The sequence below is a fragment of the Chaetodon auriga genome, chromosome 7, assembly GCF_051107435.1.
Source record: "Chaetodon auriga isolate fChaAug3 chromosome 7, fChaAug3.hap1, whole genome shotgun sequence".
Classification (NCBI taxonomy): domain Eukaryota; kingdom Metazoa; phylum Chordata; class Actinopteri; order Chaetodontiformes; family Chaetodontidae; genus Chaetodon; species Chaetodon auriga.
Window position 1 is genome coordinate 3,030,115 of NC_135080.1, and position 24,104 is coordinate 3,054,218.

The following is a 24,104-nucleotide window of genomic DNA, read 5'->3' on the forward strand; positions in this document are numbered from 1 at the left end:
AACTCTGTGCACAAAACTGCAATAAGTACAGGAGGTCGAAGCTGTGATGGAAGTTTACAGCAGTTTAGCTCCTATTTCTACAGTTTCCTTTTAATTTCTCCTCCAGTTTGTTCACAGTCTGATGTTACGACACCGAGAAAACTCACTGCTAAAACTATGAAAATAAGAATCTACTTAATAAATGAAATTATTCTTTAAACTTTGGTTTCAGGGGTTGAAGTTAAAATTAGGTTAAACTTACGGGTTCAAAATGAGGGCTCTAAAAAGTATAGAGGTACCAACCTCTGTGTGTGTGTGTGTGTGTGTGTGTGTGTGTGTGTGTGTGTGTGTGTGTGCGTGTCTCTTTGGGCAGTAACTGCGTGGCTGTATGCCAAACATTCCTGTTGACAGTTAAACAGAGGAAGCAGGAAGACAGTAATGCAACACTATGAAACATGTCAACACACCTCTTACACTTCACACACACACACACACACACACACACACACACACACACACACACACACACACCAGTAACCTCATTACCCTCATTCAAATCTCAAAACTGGTGAAAATGGTCTAAACCAAAACAATGATAATCTTCAGGCGCAGGCGGTTTTATACTCGCTTCACACTGGATAAAAAACCCACGACACCCTCCAACAGTCTTCAGGGCTGAGTGGGACAACCTGCACTCATTTCCAGGTCAAACGACTCTGTAGTGTTTGTGGTTATTTATCATGATGGAAACATGATGGCGCGCTGAGGTGCTGTTACTGGCGCTGAATTTGGTTTGTTTAGATCTGCGTTAAACACAAGTCACATGGGGTCACAAGCAGACCCGTCGACACTGGGACGTCCCGCCACTCTCACCACTGCCCACATAGTCCTCACATGTGGACAAGGCTACACACAGTGACACAACATGCTTTCAAACATCAGAGTGACAATGACTGAGTGAACCAGTTCCTACATTAAGGGACTACAGTTAGTGGTCAGATAGTAAATGTTTCTTCTTCTCCTGACTCCTTGTCAGCAGCTGTTATTGTGCTCCTTTTGTCTCCTGTCTGTCTCTCCCCTGTGCGTCAAGTTTGAGTCTGTGTCACTGCAGGTGGGGCCCAGCCTCCCCTCCCCCTGAGCACAGGTGCGCTCAATCAAGCAATCAAGACTCACCTGCCTGCACAGTATTTAAGCACCAGGGTTTCAACCAGTATTCATCGCATCGTCTGCCTTGCTATGAAGTCAACAACCAGAGCTCAAGAAACCGTTTGTCAGCATATTCTGGTCATGTGTGCTACCTGCCTTCCTGACTCTGCTCAGGTGTCTCATCCTCACCTGCTGTCGCTCATGCCCTGTCAGTCTGCACTCGTCCCAACTCGTTCCCTGCATTATATTCAATACATCATTAAACTTTCTGCTAAAAACAGAAGTTATAGCTAATTGCTCTACATTCTGCCACCTGCTGCAGTGGAGGCGGATCTGCAGTTTCCCCTCCTTTGTTCCCATCATGCCTGGTGTTTCCCCTCCCCCTCTGTCTCCTGCCTGTCCCTCTCTTGTCCGTCATGTGTGGGTGTGTTTCGCTGCAGGGCGTGGCCAACAGGTTGGGCTCGGCCTCCTCCTCTCCTGAGCACAGCTGCTCGCAATCATGCAATCACCTCCTCCCATCGAACCCTCAGTTCATCTGTTTGGTAACGACTAAACGACCAAACTCAGAAGAAATCCTGAGTACTTTTTGATATCTGTTTTGCCTTTCTGCTCCCTGCCTTCCTGTGGGGGGTTTTGTGCTCAGGTGTCTGATCCCCACCTGTCTCCGTTCATGCCTGTCCCTGTCTGAAGATTGGATTCAACACTTTTTGGCTGCTCCTCTCCTGAGATCTCCAAGTTCTGTGATTTGTCTAGATTCATCTGTTTGCACATTCCTGGACGATTCATTAAAACTATAAACTTTTCTTGGTCTAAATGTGGCATTTTGGGTCCTTTAAGTTACCAGATTGTAACAAATGTAGCAAACATCAAATAGTCAGTTTTTTGGTGTTTTTGTTTTGAAGAAAGGTTAAAAATACAGGACGGGAGGAAAGCGGGAGAGAGGGGTAAAATACAGGAGAATCCTGGGAAAATGGGAGTGTTGACAGGTCTGTTCACAGTTCACTTCTTTAGGGGAGTTTTGGTAACTTGTTTGGTGCCAGGTGGAGGACGTGTCCGTGCTGTTTTTGTCTTGATAGTCTGGTGTGAACAATAAGGACAAGAACTTGAGCTACAGCCAAGCAGTTACTAAAAAACAGGACAGCTGTCCCACCCATGGTCCTGACCTCAACTTCCCAACATTTAGAACATATTTTTGACATCAGGAGCAGACCTGGCAGGCCTTCATTAAGTTCATTATCCTTTAGTTTATTTTCAAAGTGAACCGAGAGCTCGGCCTTGAACGTCACCTGACTGTAACCTGCTCTCTCAGATTCTGATCGTTTTATTGTCAGTATCGGAGGCTTCGTTGGCAAAGGCGAGCCTCGCCCTCGCAGGACTCCACTATTTATCCCAGCTGTGATGTGTGCTGTGATAATGACGAGACAATGATCCTGAGAGCTGTTTATTAGCCCACAGCGGAGATTAAGGTGCTTTAATTCAGTCAACGCCAATGACACTGTTTTAAAGTGCACTGGGGACGAGTAAAACATGAACTCATGGTACTGTAGTTTTTCATTCTTTTTGTGTCAAGCATCGAGAAAATTCACTTCCTGAATTAAATGAATTAAGAGACCACTGAGACCCCGACACAGCTCATAAAACATACACTGCACACCAGAGACCCAGATGCTACTACATTCCTCCTAATAATAGGATGCAGTTTTATGTCCGTCGTCAGCTAAGCGTCTTTCTTCAAGTCATATGCAGAGTTTCCTTTGGTGACACACTGCATGTCTCCACCCTGCAGGATGTCCTTTTTACAGCTGACGGTAAAATTAAACCCTGCCTCAGTGAGGCACCACACAGACACCTCGACGGCCCATTTCAAAGCGGAAAATTGAATTATTTGAATTATTCATGTTTCCTTTTATTTGTGCTTAAAATGATCCTCCACTCAATAAACTCCTCAGAAGGTACCTCCAATCTTAATACATCAGAGTTCAAGGTCGTCTTTATGGTCTCCCAAAGGAGAAAATTGTCTTGGATTAAAGGAATAGACATATTTGCACCCACATTTGAATACAGTCTGGATGTCACACATGAACTCACCAGTTTATGAAGAAGCTACCTGAAGGAGATCTGAGTGAGTGGGAAGAATCTGCAGTGCTGTTTGTTTTGCACATGAAAATAATGCAAATATGCTTCATACAGTGAAGTTAATGTTCTGTTTGGGATCCTGTCTATTCAAATACATCAGGCTATGTGTGTGCACCCGGCTTGGCCTGGTACTTTCCTCACAGGAAGCTATCCAAACGGTCTGCCTGTGATTGCAGTACTCCTCAGAGGGCAGGAAAGACATATGCTATTGTTGAAAATGTCAGTTTAGTGGTGGTTATTAATGATCAAAGAGGAGCACGATTTCACCAGTTCCCTTTGGGACTCAAACCGGCAACCTTCTGGTCACAAGCACGCTTCCCTTGAGGAAGAATAAAATAATAAGAACTACTGGAGGAACATTTGCGCATCCGGAGGGATTTAATGAAATTAGGAAAAGTTTCATACAGAAACAAAGCCCCGAGGGTGAGGGCTGCTCCCAGAGCATCTCATCTCCATCCTACCCAGGATCCTTCGGGCTGCAGTCAGTATTATTTTTACATAATGATGGTGGTGGTGAGTAAAATCACAGAGACAACAGCACGAATTCAGGTGCACAGGCCTCAGTGTTTTCTCATGATTAAACATAAAGGAGTTTCATACAGAGCTTGTTCTGTTCGAGTGTCATATATTTGTAATTTCAGGCTGGGAGCTGCAGTTCGTTGTGTTCATTTGACTGTGCGTCACTTAGATCACAACCTGCACCCACAGCGGACACATTATTCCATAAAACTGGCATATTTAATGGTTTAGTGGTGGACGGTGACAGTAAAATAACGTGAAAACGTGTTCTCCTGCGCCTTTATTTCTGAGTGTGCACTCATCTATGTTTGAACATTCAGGGTTTCATTTTCATAGATCAAAGGCACATGTTCACGTCTCATCACTCATTCGTTTGCTTGTAAAACCAGAGCAATCAGTTCTGCGGTGCACTGATTGACTGTCATCCGAATGGCACAGCAGTGATATTAAACTCGCCTTTGAGGAGATAATGTGCTGTCCATAGATATGTTGGCAGTGAACAGCAGGGACAGTTCGGACTGGAGGAAAGGGCTGGATGTGGGTCTTGGCTTCAGCAACCAGCCACCGACAGCTACAGAGGGACGGAGCCGCCTCCACAGTTCTCACTGAGAGCTCGGACGGTTTGATTCCCTTCAGCGTTTGTTCTGTGTTTATCATGGCTCAAGCTGGATGATAATCATTTCCACAACAGCACCGTGTACTGTACACATAGAACGAGAAACACCGGATGAGTTATTCTTTCCTACTGATTTAAATCACGTTTAGTGGGCCGACACGACTTCTCACAAATGTAGCTCATCCTTTGAAATGTGGCTGTTTACGCTCATAGTGCTTGATGAAAATAGCATTGAGTGGACTGCTCTTTGCTGTGTGCACATTTTTGTGAGCATCTGAAGAAACAGCCCGTCTACATGTATATGTAACTGCAGCCCAAACCATCTTTTTAGATTTCTAGTCTCTTACATCATGCACATGAATGGATCTTTTGCTGGGCCAAACGTAACAATGCGTCTGAGTGCTGTTAGACCAGGAATCAGTCCCGTCCATATCTAATACAAATGCAACAGGATATCTTACCGACTGTGACAGTCTGGCCAATGAAATCTGATCAGTGTCTGTCAGCACTAACTAGTGTTGCTCAGAGGTTTATCTGCTGCTATTTTTACTGGAGTAATTAACCTCAATTAAATAAGAAATGATTGATGTTAAGTTTCAGCTTGCATCTAGCAACGTTTCCATCTAAGAAGATAGAGATCGTGCAGGAGAGAGAGAGCGATTCTCCCCGAATTAAAACATATGTGACTCTCAAACATGCAACTTGCCAACACTTTGCATCTTGTGATGTGCTGCCCGGTGTCCTAAAGGCCTCTGTGCACTAAGAGCAGTGCTGCAGGTTTGCTGCAACGCTGCGTCGTTAAGATGAGTCTAATAAAATCTTGATCACAGATGTGTCAGGGTGTTCGATTCCTCTGTTGAAGCATGTGAGATGGTGCCTCAAACGTCTGGAGGATTGTGCAACTACGATGTAAATGTAAAACATATTCAGGCAGAGACAGATCAACATCTCACAACATACATCAGCATTACTCTACAAAGTACAAAACAGCCTTTTGCAGTACAAAAAAGCAGCTTCACCAGGGAAAAAGCCCGGCCATCCTCTGTGCATCATCATGGAAACAGGACCAAAAATCCATACGAACCAGGCCCTCCAGCAGATAGATCTGTTCTTCTTGTTTATTTAACTTCCACACTGTCAGTCCCTCCCTGATGCCACCAGACCCGTTTCTGTGTTTATGGGTTTCTGAGTGCTTAACTGCAGTGTGTTTTCAACCTTAAAACACAGCTCTGGTCTCTCAGCTTTACACTTTTACTGACAACCTTTATGGAGGAGAAAACATCAGTCTAACAGCTTTACAGGAGACTTTCCCTTGTGGCTACACGGATGCAGCAGTAAAGATAAGAGATGAGATTAAATAAAATATAAATGATCTCTGTGGGAATACTCAGCTGTTACAGCAACACATACGCTGATGATAGAGCACAATCAGTTTGTCATGTTCACATGGTTAAACCTGATCTTAAACTGGTCTAATGCAGCAGTCCTGTGATAAAATCCACCTCCATGAAGGTCACAGTGTTCAGTTTTTTAAAACTGTTCAGATCAGGTTTTAAAATTAAAGATGACATATTGTAAATCACTCTCGATTGCCATCAGAAATGTCAGTTTGGCTGCGTCCTGTCCTCATGGCTCAGAGTTTGAGACATGTGTCCCAGAGGACACTGACTGTCATAATGAGTTGTAAACAGCAGGGAGGACGGCTCGGTGTCAGCTCCCAAAAGTGTGGTGGGAAAAGCCCCAGCATCATCCTGCCGAGCCCCACAACAATAAACACAGCAAGAGGAGAGGACAGAGGAAATGAGGAGAGCAGAGGAGAGGACAGAGGCAGCAAGGAGAGAAGAGAGGACACAAGGAGAACAGAGGAGAGGAGAGAGGACACAAGCAGAGGAGAGGGGAAACAAGGAGAGCAGAGGAGAGGAGAAAGGAAGGAAGCAGAGGAGAGGGGAAACAAGAAGAGCAGAGGAGAGGAGAGAGGACACAAGGAGAGGAGGGAGGAAACAAGGGGATGAGAGAGGAAACAAGGAGAGGAGGTTTGTTGAGAGAAAGTTGACTCATCACCCCGTTACAGAAGGTGCAGACACTGTGGCTGGGTGACGGTGAACTGAGCATTTACCCTCTCTGTTTTTTTATTTTTATTTATTTGTGTGTGTGTGTGTGTGTGTGTGTGTGTGTGTGTGTGTTTATGTGGGCTCTTGTGCTTCTATCTTTGTGAGGGCCAATTTGAGTTCTGTTTGGAGAGTGAAGACATTTTGTCCAGTCGTCACTTCTTCACTCCTTGTTGGAGGCTTAAGTTTCTGTTTTAGGATTAAAGGAACACTTTGACATTTTGAGATCACGTGACAGGACACACAAAAGATGAAGAAATGAAGTGTACATGTGCTTAAACTGGGAAATACTGTCTACTTTATGTGTGCATTCAGTTGCGTCAGCCAGTCAATGAGTGTTCAGTGAAGGTCAGGCCCACCTGTGGATCTTAATGTCATCTTTTAAGGTACACACAGAGGACGTGCTTGAGAGCGTTCGTTCAAGCACAGCAGCCTCCAGATGGTTAATGTCTGTTGTTTGTATTTTATTTTCCTCCTGCAGGTCTTGTGGGAGTCTACGCTGCTTCTACAGTTCTTACTGTAATTCCCCTGAGCGCTCCTCAAAAAAAATTATGAACGCACCGATAAACACCCACAGCTGAGGTTTGTAAAGATGTTCCTTAACGATAACACCATTCAAATGTGGAGCTGTGACTGTGTTCTGGCGTCATTAAAGCTGGAGCTCGTAAAGTTGGAGAAACCAGCGTGAGTAAGGTGGATTTTGAAACTGAAAAATCCAATCCCAGGTTCAGGCCTCCCTCCAAAGCTTCTCCCTCAAAACGCATGAATGTGCACTGTCAGATTCCTGCTGGAGGACGAGCACCATGAGTGCACAGGCAGAGCGCACACAGGTAGGCAGGTGCGTAGGCAGACGGGCGGGTAGGCTTATTACCGGCCTGAGGCAGCCACAGAGAGCAGATTTCTGTCCTTTTTTAGTTGTCAGAGCATTTTATTGACTGCTGTTGTTGTTGTTGCCTGAGCTTTAAACCTGTAAATATGAAAGAGATGACTCCAGTCACTAAAGATTAGCTGCAAGCGTTATCTAAGTAAGTTCCAGCTCGTTTCAGAGGTGTTATTTTTGTGAAGAATCCTGAGAAACCAGTTATATGACAAATATATGACTCGATGTGTAGGAGAGGAGAGCTTACGAAGGGAAAGTCAGCAGTTTAAATTTGGCTGCAAAATATTTGAAAGGAGCCTAAAAACACACTTTAACACCTCATCAGCACCAATCTGCACCCCGTGGCCTCTGTTCAAAGATTTCATGCATCCCCAAACCGATCTGTCTCTTCGTGGGTTTGCAGCCGTGTCGTTTGTTGCCCTTCACCGGCAGCTTGCCTGAGGCCTAAAAAAGATATTCCTGCGATAGTCACAGCGTTAGCCAGCCTGGTGTGCTAGCGTAAACACAACAACTGTGGTGAGCTCAGACATATCTGCTGTGTCACCTGGAAGCAGGCCAGCGGCTGTAACACCAGCGCTCGTGTTACACAGACACAAACGGCCGGACGTGGCAGGACGGCAGCTACAGAGCTGACGACGCCACCGGCTGCAGTCCCCAACCGGCTGCAAAACATTTCACAAATCGGATTGAGACATGTCAGGCTTCTAATGAGTGATCCGTATGTCAGTTATGCTCCACAGCTGAACAGAAGAACTGTGCTCTCACAAGATCCAATAAAACACAACGAGATGCCACCGCAAACATTGATCCAAGCAAAGCTGTAAAAACTTCAGTAATGCTCTAAAACACTTTAATACTAACAAGAACGTGGCCTTCTTGGCGTCCTCGCAGAATGTGAACAATACCAAAGGTCCTTTCCAGAGTCGGAGATCTGAGGCTGTGCAGGAGCTGAACTTTCTGCAGCTGTGTCCCTTTGCATGGTCCCACAGCCTTAATATAGTCTGCTGTAGCTTAGGCTGGTTTCAATGGGCCACAACAGGTATTTTGTCGAGTCATAGCAGGAAAAGCACAGGTGTAACTACAAATAATGATGGCTCTGCTGCATGTGGTGCACCAGATGTTCTGTGTCAGTGAGCCACACAGCACAACACAACGGTCTTAGAGCGATGTGGGAAAGTCGTCCACGAGCACTTCCACCACTTACTGTTTACCTCTGCTATTAATTCTACTTTTATTAATTGTGTCGCAGCCTCCTGGTATAACTTAATCTAGCGCAGCAGAGCACTATGTTAGCTTTACAGTCCAGCTGAGGATGATAGGAATCAGTTTCAGAGCCATCCTGTTATGAAATTCTCCAGTTCTTTTATATTTCCTCCATCCTTGTCTGTCTTTGAACTCAATCTTTTGGTGCATATATTAAATGTTACCCTTCATTTCGATAATCTTGTCACAGTTTGTGATAGCTCCACGCAGTGCCAGCCAACACTGGGTGGTAAACGGTTAAGAAAGCTCATTTCATTGTATTTATTCCACTCAGATGACAGTGAAATTTTCCCCAGTTTTCTGTTTGCTGTGTTAATGAGACTTTTCTAAAAATGAGATCACATGTTGGAGGGAACACCTGCTTTCCTTCTTTAAATGAAGTTCCCTGGAGTTTCAACACATTTTGCTAATCACACAGTGTGCTGATGATATAACAGTTTCCATGATCGGTGCAGCACCTTGTTTAAATTGTCACTCTGCTACAGGAAGTGCTGACAGACAGTTGTCACCAGCAGCGCGGCTGCCGCCCAGGGCTACAGTTATTACAACGATCCATCAAAGGACTAATCCTTTTACAGGTGAGTCACAACAGACAGTGACTTCAGATTAGATTACAGTGCAGATGACTGGGTATATCTGGACCAAACAACCAGACCATATTATTAGAACGGCTCAGTCTCCGACAAGGTAATCAGTTTCTGTAACATCTTTGGAGTCAAATGCACTTCTATGGCATCTGACTTCAACGTCCCTGCAGAGCGCGAATCTGCAGAGTGCAGCAGTCAGAGCACGTCATCAGCTGAGACAGAACGTGTCCGTCACACAGTCTCACCTGTGTCATATTTGTAAAGCTCAGCTGGACGCCGCTGCACACTGCGTCATATATACCAGTACTGGTCCCAGCACGGTGACTGGAACACATCACAGCCAGAGCTCGGCCTCCTCCTGTCATCCGTCTGCTCCCCACCTATCGTCCAGTGAACCAGCATTCGTCATGCTGTCATGAAATCCTTAGAGGATCACACAGAGGTGCACTGTGTACAGAGGTGGAGTAACTGAACTCTGAGTAAGTGCTCCTGGAGGGAGGTACAGGGTCCCCTTCAGTGAGCATCGTCATGAACCTTCATGTGGAGGACAGACGGAGACACACTCGGCCGCAGCTTTTCCCCACTCGTGCATGTTTGGAGACGTATGTCATTGATTTTCTTTGTGGGTTTTAACAGACTGAATGGCTTTGGGTGTAATTTGCTTGATATTTTTATCCCAGGCTCGTGTTTGTGCCTTCTCATTGAAGGTGTTGTGTTACTGTGATGTTTGGCTATGATGCACCAATTTTCTGCTCTGGGAGCCCCAGGTGTTGGACTGACAGGCGATGTCTCTAAAGTTTGAGAGGAGATAATAACAATCCCACATACGTGTCACCACCCAGCTCGTCCTGATAATAATCCGTGAAGAACAACAAAAGAAGCTCTCTTCATCTGTAAGTTTTTCCACAACAGCTCACCAATGAGAGATTTAAGGCCACATGTCAGTGAACGTGTCACACAACTACAGTGTGAGTGAAAATAATAATCAGGACAGGATGTGTTGCTGTTATGGCACAGCCCGAACACGACGTCTGTCACCACAATACAAGTTGGAGAAGGTGACGGTGCTGCTGAGAGCAGCAGGGAACAACAAGAGAGAGCGACCGCATGATAACAGCCTCCAGCCCATCATCAGCTGCCGAGCTGAGTCATGAGACTGAAGCCCGAGGACCCACGCTGTCATCACATGGCTGTCCCACCTCTGTGTGTGCCTGCATGTGTGTGTACAGACACAGGGTTTTGTCTATTGATCAATTAAAAATCCCACCGTCAGTCAAATCTGAGCATTAACGCACAGACGCACACCATAAAAAATACTAACAGAGAGACCGAATAAGAGAAAACAAGATGGAAAAGATTTTAAAATATAGATAACAAATAAAGTGTATTTGACAAGAATTTACATTTCTGTTTGATTTTTTACCAGCTTACCTGTTTCTTTGCACTTGTTTGTGACTGAATTGCGATTTAATGTTTACATTTTGTTCTCATTTTGATGCAGTTTTATTGTTATATACTGATATTTTAATCATTTATCATCTTAGCGATAAATAACACTTCAGTAAATGTATATCTGTGTATTTATTTGTGATGTTTAAGTCGAACATGATGTTGTCTGACACATAAAGCAGTGACCCCAGTCCAGTGAGGCTCATTAAATAAATACTGGTTTAATACAATTTCAGCTCCTGGAACCAGATCAGACCTGAAAAAAGTGGGTCCCTCATTTTAACACTGTGAACACCATCACCCGTCTCTGAGTTTTCACATATTTTCCAGGAATGATGCTGAAAACACTGACATGGGAGGCCTTATCACTGTCTATCCGCTCTCTTGTTCTGTGGCTTTCAAGCACTCTTCAGTTCCGTAATACGGACGAACAAACTTCCTGTTTGGCCGTTTTGTGACTGATGTGTTTTCTCGGGGCCACCAAGTTTACTGAAACCCTACAACTCTACCACTCGTTCAGTTGTTTCTAATATTTACTGTGTCTGTGTTTTGTGTCTTTTACGGTGTTTTTTCTTTCTGATGCTGCACCTTGTTGTTTAAACGTGTTGTTAATATGTCATTATAAAGTGCCAAGATCAACCAACAGACTGCAGTAAATGAATGTAGATCAGCTGACTTATGGCTGAAAAGAATGACAGCGATGGAAACATAACTTTTTTCACGAAGCTAACTTCAGCACCGATTTGAATTTCCCAAACTTTCCCTGACTCTGCAGATTTATACGTGTCCTGTTCCTAAAAATGCTCTTCCTTCCTGTCACATGAATCACTCAGAGAAATATTTCAGGAATTTAAGATGCATTGTCAGACTGGGTAACACTGCAGACCTCACATCACTCTGCAATGTACGGCACCCACTCTGAGGCAGCCCCTCTTTCACGGCTCACTTCCTGTTTCTATTTTGGGCTCCAGGACGCCTAAACTCAATCAACCAGTTCCATTTTCATCCGCAGCCCCTCCGCTGACAAGCAGCCTGTTTACAGTAACACAGAGCCATAAAATGAAACAAAGAGAGCCTGAGAAGTCATAGGATATTCATCGAAGCTGTGCTGCTCACAATAGCAGCTTTGATCCTTTGTGTAGCTGTTTTGTTGATGAATCAGCCAACAGTTTGCTAGAAACCATCTACATAACCAGAACATCTTTTCCTTTTCCAGGTTCCTCTCTTTATTTCTGAGAGTTTGACCTTTTTAAAAAGGACCGCTGTGAAAGTCATACTGGTTCAGAGTAAAACTTGTCTTGTCTTAGACCAGTTAAGAAGGCTACAAACAGGCCACAGGATGCAGTTTGGTCTCCATCCATCTCCATCAATAGAGAGTGAACCTGATGCAAATCACTGAACCCATACTAAAGGAGAGGACACTGAGCCGGTTCTGTGTGTCAGGATGATTTGGAGAGAATCAAGTGTCTCGATTTTACTACGCATACAGGCTTATTAGGCAAAGTGGGTCCTTCATTTTCATATACAAACACACACACACACACACACACACACACACACACACTCTGTCAACATGACCTACAACCGCCGCAGCACAAAGTGGGATGTTTTTTACTCAAGATGGCCGACATTCAGCCCCCAGGTTTCATAGAATTTTCACCTCAAAGATGTCTTCATTTACGCCTCCAGCGTAACAGTTGATCCATAGCTCAGCGTTGGATTTCACCAGTGGATAACACTCGTGATGTACATCAGCAGGTGGTGTCGCGCTCTAAATGGCAGCGGTTATAGAGGCAGAACCATCCTGCACAAATTACACATGCGTTTAGAAAAAGCTACTCAACTACAAGTTCAACTATACAAAATGCACATCAGCGAGCGAGTTAAGCTAGCTATTTTGTATTTTGGAGCCGCCGTTGGTTTTGTTGACAGGCGTGGATGAGGTCTGCACACTGTACAAACGTCTACACATGTCCGTGCAGTGCATTGTGGGACAGTTCTGGTGATTCCAACCAAACCAAATGGCTTCCTTCCTCCTCTGCACACATCCATTTAGGCTTCTTATTGTATGTCTTTCACCATGATTGTCTTCACAAACCTCTGTCATTACATACGACGAAGTAATTGTGTTTACTTTCTGTTTTGCTGGATCACAGAATATGCTGAGTGTTACAGAAACGGAGAAGAGCCTTCGACAGCCTGTGGGGCTCAGGGGAAAGACGCCAACCATGAAACACAGTGTCCTCTGTTCTATCTCTCTCGCTCTTGTCATCTCTGCACAGCCAATAATGAAGGCTTAAAAAAGCCAAACAGAAGACGTAGCATAGAGGCTTTCTAATATATGCAGCTTGTTTGTACTTGACACCGTCTGAAACTGCGGCCATCTGGTACATGGAGGTCAGCCATCGGCATGAAGGAGGAAAAGAAGTGAAGACAAGAGTGTACAGGAAGGAAAGAAGTGAGTCGAAGAAACACAACAGGAAGGACAAAAGCAGCCCAGGGCGTGAGAGGGAAGTCGAAGGCTGCAGGTAGTTAATCCTGGCTGTTCATTTCATGCTTGGGTGGCCGAGCAGCCGCCCGGGTCTCAAAGCCCTCGTAGACTTGACCCGACGCCCTGCAGGGAGAATTAATGACTTCAATAGAAGCGGCACATTTTCCTGTGACATTTCCCGCATCGAGCTTTATTGGACAAATCTTAATTTGGCTGTGATCAGATCACCAGAGCTTGTTACTGTATGTCGGGAAAGAAATGAACGAGGCACTTTGTGTGTGTGTGTGTGTGTGTGTGTGTGTGTGTGTGTGTGTGTGTGTGTTTGTGTGGATGACTAACTTCTTTCCTCTCTGCAGCAGCCAAAACACTGGACATGATGCACGATGCTCAGCCTTTTTAGACTGAAGGGGCAGAGGAGAGCAGAGCAAAAGTTGTTTTTTCCAGAGGGATTTTTTTTGTCCCTTCATTCTCTGGCCTATGAAATAAAGCATTTGCGTTGTACATTGACAAATTCAGACTCAATTTGCTTGAAATTCTTTCCCACAGCTAGAACAAAAGACGATTGTGCCAATTTCCCCCAGACAGTCCATCTCCAACCGCTAAACTCTGACCATATGTTGTTATGGCCGTTTTTGTGTTTGGTTGTGATCCTGCGGTCTGTGTGCGGCTGGCATTTTTTCTTTGTTATCAGTTATCTAAAACAGCTGATCATTGAGTCCTAATTGACCCTGACAAGTTGAATATTTTTTAAATTCAACTCATAAAATGGTATCAAGGTGTAATCATTGAATCATTTTATGTTATTGTGTAAATCATTTCCTGATTCTGTCAGACCGAAACATTTCATCCCATAAATCTTAATTTTACTTGCACCTGACTTTCAGGATAAAAGCATGTCTGTCCATCTGAAATATTGTGCACCGCGTTGGTGGGACAGCGGTTTGAACGGCGAGCCCTCGGCCGCTCGCTGCACCTCAGACAAATGATATTTCGGTGGAGGTTTGGATGTGGAGGTGTCAGCAGTTTTAATGACAGGCTGCAGAAAACCTCCACTCATTTCTGAGGCGCTGCCTGCCAGACTAATCCCCCTGGAGCTCTCTGTGTTTGTTTGTGTGTGGGTGTGTGTGTGTGTGTGTGTGTGTGTCAGAGAGGGAGTATGCATATGATTGTCTGAATTTCTGTCGAGTCGAGGGTATGTGTGGGCGTCTAGATGAGTGAGTGTGTGAGACTTATATGCGTTGACAGATGGGATTTGACTAGAATGGCCACCCAACAATATGCGCACACACAACTCACAAACTCAGACACACAATTATACACAAACTCAAACAAAAGAGCCACTCAAATAATAATTCATGACAGTGTTATTAAAAAACACGTATACGTATGACACAAAGATGACTCAACCTCAAATTAAACCTAAATTAAACAAAGCAGCACAATGCAAAGTTAAATGAGGCATTCAGCCCACAGGAACAACAGGTGTGAGGCGGCACATGAACTCATCACTTCAAGCATTTAATCCAACAAGGAAGAGAGATAAAAGAGGTGTAGTGATTGTGTGAAAGCTAACGAGTTTTACTCATTCGTTTAGGTTTTACTTTGATTAATAGTAATGTTGTGTGCAGAACGTCTGGGTCTGAGGTCTGAGGTTCAGGCCACGCTCAGCGGGGTTAAGTCACATAGTGCGGTGAGTTTGGGGGCTAGAGGAGGTTTTATGCTAACGATGGTTCATTAGTCTACAAGTACAAACATGTGTGTATGATTATGGGTTTGCCTGCACGGGTCTGCTGCCAGGATGCGGCTGCTTCCTGTGCCACTTCCTGTTTTGTCTCTTTTCATCTGATTGGTTGGTTCTATTCTGGTTGGTCGTGGTGAGTGACGCGAGGGCACAGAGGGCACAAGTCTTTGTCCTCTTTGATCTCGAGTGGGTTACAAATATCTGGCATGAATCAAGAAACGTCTTACAGGACTGATAAGGCTTTTATAGCATCAGCTGTATCCAAATATTCTGATATGTCTTCCAACACTGGAATGCAAAGCTGTAATCCAGCAGTAACTGTACAAGCAGATGAACCGCTTCGCCAGGTTTGTCCTGCCAGGATGTTAAATTCATGGAAATTATAAACATTTGCAAGCATAATGTGACCAAATATAGGAAAGATACAAGGATGAATAGGCTGAAAGGAGAGAGCAGCTGTGATGAAAGTCAAACAGAATCTGGTTAACTTGAGTGCTAACGTTCATATCCTGCTCTGAAACTGTCGCTCATGTGGTCTGTTTTCTCTCGCCATCACAGTTTAGGTCCTGCAGGTAAATATGCTGTTTTTCATCACGATGATGATTTCAGCCTACACTGCCTCTGCATTGAAGGAGACATGACAATGAAACACTTTAAATACAACTGATGCATTAATAGGTTATTACTGTATCCTTCTGTTTAATGCAGATGGATCCTGACATCTTCTAGACAGCAGTGCAAAATAAATAATGTGAACTGTGATAAACTCAGCTCATAAAATCATTTGGTACAACGTTAAAAGGCGGAGATTCAGGTCAATGAAATGGACAGATGATGGTTTAAGAACACTTTTGGGTAATAAAAACTATCTTTAATGTAATCTCAGAGAAGTGCAGGATATAAAGAAATAAAAGATGTTTTCCTGCCAGAGCTGAAGTTATGGAATCATGTTATTTGTGATAGATGTACACGCGTTTGCCTCGAGGTATCATGTTGTAGAACATGCCAGACATGGTGTAGCCAGCAAATACAATATGATGCAAGTTATTTGCAGCTTGTTGATGCAGTTAGTCACATGGTCGCTAAAGTAAAGCCTGGCCATAAAATAAAATGTGCTTCAACCCTCTTCTCTGCAAAACACAAAAGGCTTGTGTTGAGTGAAATGCCTCTCAGTATGGTGGAGTATATTTTCATCTTCATTAGAAACAAACAGGCTTCTCTGTCAGCTTGGCTGAGAGAATAGCTGGCAGCCAGTCAAGAGCCGTGAGGTTAAATCATGAAGCTGCCAACTGCCTTTATGATGGAAAATATACAGCAAATCACAGCCGGCTCCGTGAGACTTCCATGCAGAACATGAATCATTATTTGGAGTGTGTGTTAAGAAGGAACGCGCTGCCATGTTGGAGGAATGACGGCTAAAGCTGAAGAGCATGCGCTTTTTCATTATCGCCATCTTTTTCCCCGCTGCTACTTCATGTCCACAGGACCTTCTACGTACCGACCAGGAGCAGCTCTGGCAGAATGGCCGACCAACAACAGAATAAATCCTTCAAGACTTTACGTGAACTGTTCTTGCAGTGATCGAAAATAATCCGTTTGCTTTAAATATCACATAACACAACAGATTTTCCTTGTGTCACTGCTCCTCCAAACGTCCATCATAATTTAAGTTTGTGACTTTTATGCCTCTTGAGTTCTTTTAAATCCCTTTGGAGTAAAACCAACAATAAAAGCAAAACAAGCTTTCTTTGCTTCTGAAATCCATCTAATTTAATACTCCGTTATAAAAGCAGCCTGGAGCTGCAGCCCTGATGAGAGACTGTGGGGAGAGACTCACTCTGGGCATCTTTAACCTCTTCCTCAATAAAGCTAATCATCCTCATTCTGCCTCCTGAACTGTAGCCGTTAAACAGCAGAATGTAAATCACTGCAGTGGCTTAAATAATAAGACTCTTTGTTCTCATGTCAGCATGTAGGTTTAAGAGCAAGAGTCACATTTTTAATGACCACTAATCTCATTTTGTACTAAAGCCTTTCTGATCCAAAGCCTTCATACATACAAGAGAGACTCTTTTTCAGCAGATATGTACATTTGGTCAATGCAACCACAGCGAAAGTCTGTGTTCAGACAGACAACAGCACTGCCTGGAAAAGTCAGCCCTTTCACTCATTTCACTGGGTTGTGTTGAAGCAGAGCGGCTGAACGAGGCCTCAGGTTCAAACCAGCAACTGGAGAGAAGAAATCGAGAAAATGATTTTACAGAAAAAAGTCCATCTGAAGCTTTAGGCCAGCGGGCAACGGCTTCACATCTTCTGCAAGATCTCAAAGTAAACTTCAGGGCTTTTAAACACAAGTGGAAGAACAACCAAACACTGAGAGAAGAGCAGGAGCAACAAGAAGAAAAATATTGATCAAGCAAAAGTAAAGAGAGGACGAGTGAAAGAGGCTGAAAGTGAGAGAGATAAGAGTGGTGGAAAGATAGAGAGATAATGTGATAGATGGAAAAGAGGGAGAGCCAAATGGACGGAGAGGGTAATTTTAGATCCAGGCAAAGTGAGAGAGAGAGAGACAAGAGAGTGAAAATGAGAGAGAAGAAGAAGTGGAAAAAAGATCATGTGAGAGAAACACAGCAGAGAAGACAGGAGAGAATTAAAGGACAAGAGAAAGTCATTGATCTCGAGGAAAATAAGGAGAGAGGGAGGGAAAAAAGGGATAGAAGAAGGAAAGAGAGGAGGAAAGTGCACAGAGATAGAGGTTCGAGATGGTTATCGACCCTCTGAAACTGCTTTAATGCTGGCCACAGGTGCTGCTGTCTCCACACTGGAGACATCTGAGTGTGTGTGTGTGTGTGTGTGTGTGTGTGTGTGTGTGTGTGTGTGTGTGCGTGTGTGTGTGTGTCTAACAGGGCTAACAGTGTTTACAGACAGACAGCAGTGACCTCATCACGCCCTGGGTGCATTTAGACGCGGCGTCAGACTATCAGCAGTTACACAAACACACAGACAGCGACAGAGAGAGTCTCACACACACTTGTGATCTCGGTCACCCAGCGTCTCCTTCTTTTGTTTAAATGTCCCTCTCAGCCTGCAGGCCGTCAGCCGTATCATTTCATCGGCACAGAGAGACGAGCTCCGCGGCGAGAGACTCGCACCGCATTGTTCTGAGAGAGCCTTGAAGCTATGAGAGAACCAGGACGGCTTTTTTCATCTGAAGAAATGCACCAACTAACCATGATCCACAACAAGTCTGGTAACAGTTCGCTGTAGAAAACCTCCACACAAAGCAGACATTCATACCGAAAACAGGCCTGCGTTAAAACACCGTGCTGTTGATGTTGAGGCCTGCGTCTTTGTGTCTGAATGTGGCCAAAGCTGGCCGCATTCCACTCTCATCACCTCCATGTCGGCTCTTTGTCCACGCTAAGCAGCCGTTTTTCTCACCTGAAAACAAAGCTGTTTGAAAAGTGTCTTCAGAGTGGACAAACCTTAAAACACAGGCCCTGTGACTTAATGCAGACAAAGACTGTTTGAGTTTGTAACTGCACCACCTCTGAAACTGGACTCAGTTTGAAATCCCTGCAGTGAAAACAGACTTCAGTTCTGTCATTTATTCAAAGTTAGAAATGACTTTTAACAGTGGAAGTAAATAAATTTCACCAGGCTCCAACGTTCACCACTAACTTCTCTCATTAATGACAGAGTCTGTGTTTTAAACTTGAGCTGTTAGCTCAAAGAGAGCGCCAATCAGAGCAACAAAGACTAATTATGGTTGGATATATTAATTAAAAATATGCTTTAATGAGTTTTATCTCAAAATAAATGAAACAAAAAAAGTTTTGCATGAAGTTCTGAGATGACGAAACTGTCTGACAAACACAGCTTGATACTTACCGACATTAATTCGAGCTTTAGACCTGAAAATCTAATGACGTATTGATGCTAATTAAGGATTTAATTCTTGACCCTTTCAGTGAGATGAATTGGAAGCAGCTAATTATTTTCTTATCATGAATTAGTTCATGAAGTGATGGCGCAGTGAGATGTCAGCTCACTGATGTCGGGTCAGTTAACTATTAAAGTCTCCTTTCAGAACAGAGGTTTCAGAGTCAAAGTCCAACCGCTGTGTCCGACGTATGGTGGACAAACGATTGTCTTACGGCCATGACAACAAACAGAGCAGAGGCTTGCAGGAGACGTTGCTGCTGATGCAAATGAGCCTTCAACTCTGGGAAAACAAAGGCAGAGTCGCCCACGATGAAACACACCGGCACGAAAACAGCACTCTGCTCACAGACCTCCAATTAAACCCGTAGCTCTCCTCACCGCTGGACTGTTTTGGATGTGCGCGTGTGTGTGCGGTTGGATGGGTGTGTGTGACTCAAACCATTGTCACCTTCACTCGCTGATGAGTCATCCCTCTAATTAACAGACCAGAATCGTGACACCTCTCAGCGTCTCTGCAACAATTATCCGAGTAGGTGAGCCGTGAGCCTGCGAGCTGAGCTTTCTCATCGCGACCGGGATAAAAACAATCTGTTTGTTCATCCATCACCTCAATGTGTGTGTCTGTGAGTTTAGTTTGAGGGAAAAACTTGCCAAGTAAGCGTTATTAACCACCCTGGTAGATCAATTACAGGAGCACATCATGACAACACATTACTGCTGTGCAGTTACAGTAGACTGAGTGATGCAGCTCATTTTGTCTGATTGCATTATTGTTTGGTTTCTGAATTGCTTTGCTACAGCCAGTATAACCAGCTATATATAGCCTTGATCTAGGTGTCAGCGCTGTGTCATCAGATTTCAGTGAAGGGAAAGCCGTGCATCCCTGCTCATGTTAGTGTTCCCATTAGCTAACTCAGCCCTGTGCCAGGAGCTAAACCCGGGAAGAAAACCACCTCTTCAAAACGTGCCAAGTGGCGCTAAAGGGGAAAGTTGAACGCGGTTAAACTTCATGCAAAAGCCCTGTGATGCAACAACCACGCAAGAGCCAGTTGTGTTAATTTGGATTCCCACAGAAACAGAAGCTCTGCTCCACCAGCGGAGCAGCGGATCGCATTAAAACCGTTACATCGACACAGGAGCGAGGCGAAGAAAAGACTGCAAACATGGCTTTTCTGTACTCGGCAGTAGGAAATGAACAACTTCCTCATGTGTACAGAGGCCACAGTAGAAAACAACTGTCCAACTGCAGCAGAGTGTAATTTATGAGCTCAGCACAACCAGAGAGCGCCTTCTGCTTTGTTTCTGTATGTGTGAACGCAGCATCGCTGCGACTGAAATCTGACCCTCTGTCATACACACACAGCATTTTTCTAAGCAGACACTGTGGGGGCCACACTTCAAAACCCAAAGAACACATTTATTAGCCTGTTACTGTTCAATATGTTCACTTTCTTACAAGTGAACGTTGTTTTTTTAGCCTATATCAGTGTAAAACAGACTCTTGGAAGATCCCAGGAAGCAGAGAAAACCACTTTAGCATCCTGTCAACGTGCAGCTGTTACACACACTTTCTGAATTTGCTAACATTTCCGCGGCCTGGATGGGAGGCTGTGGCGGGCTGGACGGAGCCGATCATTGCTGTGCTACATACGTCATTTACGTATGTAGCACCAATTATTCAGGTATTTGACCCTCAATCGTTAGACGCAACATCCAAAATGCCAAAGTAGATGACATCAAACTCACATTTCACAAATGACTACAATCTGTGATTTCCACATTACGCAACGGCGTTCTGTTTTGTTGAGTTATAGTATAATGTGATAACGCAGTGCCACGGGGTGTCGATCCTCCGTCAGGCTAGCTGTTAACGTTGTTCTCTAACACAGAAGCCGCTCTGGCCCTTAATCACAGTGATTACTTAACCACAGAGGCTCTTAAGTGCTGCTTATCAGAACTCCTCTGGAGAGCAATTACACCATCCCCGCTCTCTCTTCCACATTCCCCCCTCCTCTGAAGCTCCATTTTTATCCTCCTGTCCGCTCCCTCATCCATCATCCCAGCCTTTCTCCTACTGCCCTCCTCTCCTGTTGTCCTCTTCCTCTCCTTTCTCCTGTGCTCCTCTACTTTATTGTCCTCTAAATTTCACAGTCACTCGTCTTCTCTTTCTGGTCTTTTCTCCTGTCCTTGACTTTCCTTTCCGCATCCAATTTTTCTAATCCATCTATTAGATTTTGACATATTTCACAGAGTAACTGGAAACTTTGACCTGCTGGTGGCAGGATCACCAGAGTCATTAGGATTCTTCCTCTGAGCTCCATGGACATCATTATGCAGCTCTGCAGAGAGACTGATGAGACAGTGAGCTGTGATGAAAATTCAGCTGTTTGTCTCCCAAACTTTGCCCAAAAGTGAACACATTCACACCTCTGCCTGACCTCTGAGGGACACCGAGAACCAGGAGGGAGGAGAAAGATATCTATGTGGGTTAGGCGTTGAGGAGGAGGAAGTGATGTGTGTGTGTGTGTGTGATGGTTGGGGAGTGGTATGAAGGACTGGTAGGTAAGTGAAGCTGGGGCCTTTAGCTAACCACAGTCATCCTCCTGCCTTCAAGGTCAGAGCTAAAACAGCACAGATTATCTTTCCAGGGGTCAGAAATAGTTCAGGACATGGGATGAGGAGGTGGGGGGTGAGGAAGAGGAGAGGATGGTTTACTTAAAATTAATGTAACAATGATGCAGTGAAACAAAACGCAAAGAAATTCAGTGTAACATGTAAACTCTGCGTTCTGCATCTGCCAGTTGTTGCTGATTTGTATAACTGGGTTGGAAACAAGTTAAAAGCTTTGTAAACACAAAAACAAGGGAGTGGGAGAGAAGAAAGAGACAGAGAATGATGAAATAAAAGGAAGAAAGAGGACAAACTGACTTCACAGAGGACTGAAAGAGAGCAAGAGAAGAAAGAGAGCAGACATACACAGAAGAAAAGGAGATTCCACTCATTTTAATATCACAACTGTCGGAGTTGAAAGCAGGAATTCTGTAGGAGGAACAGCGGATTCATTGTGCCGACCGTTTACTAAAAAGACCATTAAGGTCTGCTGAAGCACTTCCCTGCAGCTCAATGAAGCATGATGCTTTCCCGGAGTCGCTCTGTCTCTCTCCTGGCCCGAGGTGGCTCATCTGCTCCACTGTTTACCCTCAATATAACACACTTAATTATTTCTTTATGCATCAAAACAAGAGACTTTTTACCCCACTGAATCGTCGGTTCATGATAAGAACTGAACTGAATGTTGTTCCTAAGCTGTTTCAAGTGGCTGCCATTCATTCTTGTGCAGCATCAAAACCAATTTCCATAGGGTGAGATAACCCATGACAGTAAACATGATTCCATAATTTGATTTGGTCAAACTCCATTTATCCTCCTTTAAGTTGTGTGGGTCCATATCCGTGCTGCGTTTAGTCTCCCTCTGTTTCCTCCAGACATTAAGAAACTGAAGACTCTCGCCAGGAAATAATCCTTCAAAGACACGTCACTCCATAAACTTTACTTTGCTGTGCTCTCACATCCATATCTTTTCATTCAGAGTGTCTGTGCCAGCCCGGGGACTGGTGCATTTACAGCCGTGACACGAAACAAAACAGTTAAAGGTGAAGCTACGGGACAGAAGGTGCCCAGCTTGAAACGCTTGATCCGCTTGCAAGCCTGGATCACCATCACATTCTCATCAACCAATTTCTCAGCCATGTCTGTTTGTTTTTGAGCTACGCCGCTGACAGGCAGACAGGCTGAGGCTTGAAACTGAACCTCCCTCATACTTCACTGGCAGAGGTAAAGATCTAAGATCTACACACCGTTTTCCAGAATGCTGAAATGGCAAAATTTCAACTAGAAGTAGATACTAAGTCAGCTAAAACTGTCACGAGCGATCTCCTTTAACTTCAAGATTCAATGTAGAACACCTCTTCTTGATAAATTATGTACTAAAGGGTTTTTTTTTATAGCAGCACAGCAGCTCCAGATATTATCTAAAAGAACAATTTCTGGTCCCTGCAGCAAGTCAGAGAGGTTCAGTGACACATGTGGCTGATTTAGATGTTCTGTCTCATGATTTATTAATTGTCTGCAGTCAAAACCCCTGCAGCTGTGGCAGGGACACGAGCACCTCCCGTACTGTAACATCAGTGCCTCCAGCTCATCCCGTTTTCCATTTACTAATGCAATTTGACTTGGTTTCTGCAGAGGTTAAGAGCAAAAAGCAGTCTGCTGTGCGAAGAGTAGAAGTGATGTCAGATGTGGAATCCAAACTGAGTTCAAAGTCAGGGGAAAGAGCAGCGACGGCGCTTATGTGCAGCATGTTGTGACTTAATTTTTACTTCCTTTGATGTCATAAACCCCTTTGACAGTTTAGTATGTACAGTAAGAACATTACGCTCACTTACTGTGGAGAATTTAATCCAGATCATAAACATGAAGCAATGTGTGGCTGAATGTTATGGGATGTGAATACGCTGACATACTGACCTAATGTCCAACTCCCAGCAATAATCCCCAAAAACTACTGAAAAACTACAGAAAACACACTAGATAGATAGATAGATAGATAGATAATTGTAAAAATAGTTATAGTGAATCACATTTCTGTTACTGTATACTGTACTGTGTTTTTCCAGTATACACTCATAAAGTACATGTTGCAGGTGACCAATAAGCACTGAATGTACGCATTCATCCTCCAGCGTACAGCGCTGAATTTAATCTCTGCAGCAGGTGACAGTTTCTCTTACACTTCTCCCTCTGCTGCGAAGAAACGAGTGAAGAGTCAAAGCACAACGCTGTACTCACATTCAGGATCCCGAATTTCAGCTGTCGCCTCCCAAAACTGCGCGTATCCACGAAGAGACAGTTCACTCAGGCACTTGGTTTCATTTCACCTCCGCGAAAAACGTTCAGTAACAGTCGGTGGTCACGATAAAGAGCCTGGAGCGCAAAGCAGTGTGAACAGTGCGGCATCAGCCGGCAGACTGAGAGAGAGAGAGAGAGAGAGAGAGAGAGAGAGAGAGAGAGAGAGAGAGGAGAGAGAGAGACGGAGAGAGAGAGAGAGAGAGGAGAGAGAGAGAGAGAGAGAGAGAAAGGAGAGAGAGAGACGGAGAGAGAGAGAGAGAGAGACAGAGAGAGAGAGAGAGAGAGAGAGAGAGAGAGAGGGAGAGGAGAGAGAGAGAGACGGGGAGAGAGAGGGAG

At 44.3% G+C, this 24,104-nt stretch overlaps 1 protein-coding gene across 2 annotated transcripts in view; it reads right to left on the bottom strand.

The window, feature by feature from the left end:
- The window catches only part of gpr4 (G protein-coupled receptor 4), a 35,137-nt gene extending 11,248 nt beyond the window's left edge, over positions 1–23,889 (bottom strand). The window contains exon 1 of one of the 2 annotated variants that reach the window (XM_076734195.1): positions 23,705–23,889. The gene's annotated coding sequence lies outside the window, so the exon portion shown is untranslated. Of the gene's footprint in view, positions 1–23,697 lie in introns of both variants that reach the window. The other variant, XM_076734197.1, reaches the window with a different exon arrangement.
- Positions 23,890–24,104: the final 215 nt, after the last annotated feature.